The sequence below is a fragment of the Crocuta crocuta genome, unplaced genomic scaffold (genome assembly GCF_008692635.1).
Source record: "Crocuta crocuta isolate KB4526 unplaced genomic scaffold, BGI_CrCroc_1.0 scaffold451, whole genome shotgun sequence".
In the NCBI taxonomy this organism is placed as follows: domain Eukaryota; kingdom Metazoa; phylum Chordata; class Mammalia; order Carnivora; family Hyaenidae; genus Crocuta; species Crocuta crocuta.
The window spans coordinates 1,146,883-1,150,952 of record NW_027527963.1 but is presented as its reverse complement, the minus strand read 5'-3'; the positions used below and the strand labels follow the sequence as shown (position 1 = coordinate 1,150,952).

Here is a 4,070-nt window from a genome sequence, read left to right as displayed (position 1 = left end):
AAGTGTCATCATGCCAGAGCCAGCCCTGGGTGGTCTGAGCTGCTGAATCTTGAAGGAACATGAGCCCCTGAAATCACAGATGCACAGGTTCATCTGTGACAGAGATGGACAATGAACGTGCTCCAATGGAGCTCACATTCTTATCATGGGAGACAAGATGACTCAGGTAGTACTTATTACCATGAAGAAAATAAAGAAGAGTAATGGAGTAGAACTGACTGGTGCAAGGGCTGCTATTTGAGATTTTCCAGGACTTTCTAAGCTGTGGTTAATGAAAAGCAGTGAACGAAGCAGCCTTCTATGCAGAGGAAAACCCTCAGTCAGAACTACTCAAATTATGAAATAGAAATTTATTATTCTATTTATTGAGGCACATTAATGAGTCACAAACTTATCAAAATGAAAAGAAAAGCAGAGGTAACCTGAGAGTACTTTTGAGGGAGGGACCTAATAACTACCTCCTCAAATTGTCTTTCAATCTCTGACTTTCCCCTAAAATTAGACTTCAGATAGCTATTTTCATGAGTATGTAAAAAAAAAAAAGTTGAAACATTAGTGTTAAGCCTAAGGAAGATTCTGATGTATTGGGGGTTTAATCTCGTATGTTGGGATACAACTCCATTACATTTACATGACAAAAAAATGTAGACGAGATAACCAATTTTAGCCAGTACAAGTCCAGCAAGTCCAGCAGACTTGGGGCAGAAGCAATAGGTAGATGATGGAGAGCAGAAATAGTCAAATCTTTCTGCCTCTTTTTATTTTTTTTCATAACTAATCTTTCTATTTCACATGAAAAATATCCTAGTTAACAACAAAAATGCTAACATCATCTTTTCTTATGTATAGGGTTATCTGATAGATGTAGCCTAAAGTATCTACAAACTGAAATTTTATATTGATTTTTGACAATTTTTTGGTTAATGAGAGTGCTGATGACAGATGTAGATACATTTTCCCTGAATGTCATATCATTTGAAAAAAAGGGAAATTAATTCAAAGATATTCCCATATCTAGGCATGTTGTATAAATATTCAGTGGAGTGAATTATATAATGTGTGAATTCAGCAAGCCATAGAAGATGAAGAACATGATTTTAAGCAGCACAATCATTGGGAATAATGTTAGAAAGAAATGTGCTTAGCCAAAAATCAATAGAAACTTTGATTTTCCAAAATCCATCCAACATACAAATGTATTTATTGCCCAGCTTCTGTACCAATCTTGGGATATTGTTGCAAGCAAGCACTGATGATCACATACTGAGGCAAATAATATGGTTGTGAGTTGAGAAATGTAATACACACACAAATATATATTTGTCTTTCCTTCGTAAACAAATAGATCAGATATTAAACACATCATACTTCTTATTTATTTAGCATAATTCTGTATTTCCAGCACAATCTGACATTTGATCTCTCTTTCATTTGAGATTTTTATTTACTGAATCAACCATAGTAAAAGTAAGAATATCTCTAGCTGTATTTTGAAAAATGGCATAGGGAAATATATAACATATGACAACTTCCAGATTAATTTACTTTTAAGTAAAATAGCTGTGTCTTGATTACATTCTAAACATATAAATAGTTACTTTGAATGACAGGGGTTCACTTCATTATGTGCAAAGTGGTCCCATTTTAAAATTAGGTATAACTGTTGAGAACATTAATGCCACCATGAGGTTTCTAATAAAAAAGAGTTTGTGGTATTGGTTCAGGATATGCAAGATACAAGTGGGTAGCAAGTGTCAAAAGACACAGCTTGGTGTGAACTAAACAAATAGGAGAGTCATGACTCTCTTATCTGTTACCTGGAAAGTTCTAGGGCAGAATAACTTTAAGCTTTAGTTACTCTAGTGGCTCAATAATAAAACAGCATTTTTGTTGTTGTTTTATTAATATCAGTTACAGGGTGTGAAATGAACACTCAGCCATAGCTAAGGTTCAATAGTCCTCTCCCCATAATCTGCTTTCTTTTTTACCTACTTAGGTTTTCATAATTTGTTGGACATGGAGCATCTGGTTTTATATTTGAACATACGAATACTGATTTTTTTGACCTTCAAATTAATCAACCTGAAACATAAGAAAATATTTGAAATAGCAACACAGTGAATATTATATGCCAATCACATTTCTGGAATTTTTTATAAATATTTAAATACCATAGACTTTATTGAAATTAAAATAGACTTTACTAAAATTAGAAATTTGAAAATTAAAAAAAAATTCTTTTCTTTTGCTTTTACTTTTTTATTGTCCCTTTTAAGTGTTTTCTTATTCTTTCTTCTTTCTTTCCTCCCACTCCAACCTACTCCACCTGCAGGACTCATAGGCTCACATGGGCAATAATGACATCACCTCATCTGTGTAATTGGCAAAGTTGCTAACAAACTTAAAGACAAACATAAATATGTACACTACTGCACATTACTGAAGTGACATAAAGTCACACATGGAAATTTATGTTAAAAAAGATTTTGTCAAAATGTACCCTGGGGAAAAATAGACTCATTTACTTATAAAACATAAACTATGATATAATTTGGAATCAATTACTACTAATATTAAGCTATTAACTTTTAACTGATCTCATTCCATTCACACCAGTTGACTTCATTTAACACACGATCATTGATTAGTGCTATTAAAATTATAATCACTACTCCCATGTAATATTTAAGGGCTTCCAAGAAACATTTAAGAGAAACTGGGATAAACTTCAAACTATTTAGCTCAACTAAAATCCATGTATATTTAAATCATAAATGTAATACCTGAACTAAGTAGGTATGTCGTAAATATTTATTGCCATTGTTCTTCATTTCTTCCATAATACAGTTCTAAGAAGTGTTCTACTCCCTTTCTTCACCCCTGCTTTTCTCTCTTTCTTTTTCTTAATACCTTCAATAGCTAATATGCTACAGCAGTGCCCTACAATTAGTTCCCTACAGCAGCTGTTTTCAACCTTGGCTGCCCATTAGAATCCCTGGCAAAGCTTTTAAAACATTCTACTGCTGGAGATTCTGATTTCTTTGGTGTGAAATGAAGGCTGCTCATTAGTATTTTTTAAAAAATTCTCAGGAAATTATAATGGGTTCAGAACCACTAATGATAGACGAGTAAGGCACGGTGACACACTGATGGGAGTTCTAGAACTGGAAAACTCAGCAGCTGCCAGAGAGAGCACACTTACTCCTGTCTGGGTGTGGAGTACTCACGACTCTCCCAGAAGAAATGACTCTTGAGCTGGATAGGAAGGAAGTACACACTGACAGGTGGAAGAAGCAATGGAAAGCAGGAGAAAGAACTTTTTTACATAAGGAGGAAAGAATATATGGAAACATGCAAAGTTTGGAATTGCTCAGCTAGGAGAACACATTGGGAAATAATGGGATAAAAGGCTTAAAAAAATAATAAATAAGCAGGGGCCGAACTTGGTATGCCAAACTATGTGTTTAGATTTTATCCCATGAAAGACCATACTTTCAGGGATCATTTCTGTAGTTTGTTACTAGATTTTATCCCATGAGATTTAACAGGACATCTATAAGATCATACACGCCTTTTGGGAAATATCACCCTGAGAAATTGATCATGGATAAATTGAAAGGCATCTAGAATGACATCGAGGAGACCAGTCAGGATATTCTTGTGGGAATCCCAGGGCAAGGGAGGGTGGGGAAGAGTGGAGAAAAAGGAGTAGTGATGAGAAGGAAGCATGTGACCAATGGTTAAAAAAAGAAAAGAAAAGAAAGGGTGAATGATTGAGATAAGAATCAAATATATGTTCCAGCTTTCAGCCTTGAGCAACTAGTATGATATCATAGCCATTCTTCAGGATGGAAACTATGGCATATGAACGAACTCTGAAAAGAAAATGAATGATTCATATTTCCACAAATTGCATTTTAGAGGTCTGAAAGATACCCAAGTAGAAGGAGATATTCAACAAAACAATGCATTTAAAGATCTTGATCCCCAGAAAATTCCAAGCTAAAGAGAAAATATAAAAATCACTTCTGTTTGTAGATGAAATTCCTCAGGAAAGAGCATTTAGATTG

General features: G+C 34.3%; 1 pseudogene; it reads left to right on the top strand.

Moving 5' to 3' along the window:
* Positions 1-3,482: 3,482 nt before the first annotated feature.
* Positions 3,483-3,561, top strand: LOC144222303 (small nucleolar RNA U3; annotated as a pseudogene).
* The last annotated feature ends 509 nt before the right edge of the window (positions 3,562-4,070 follow it).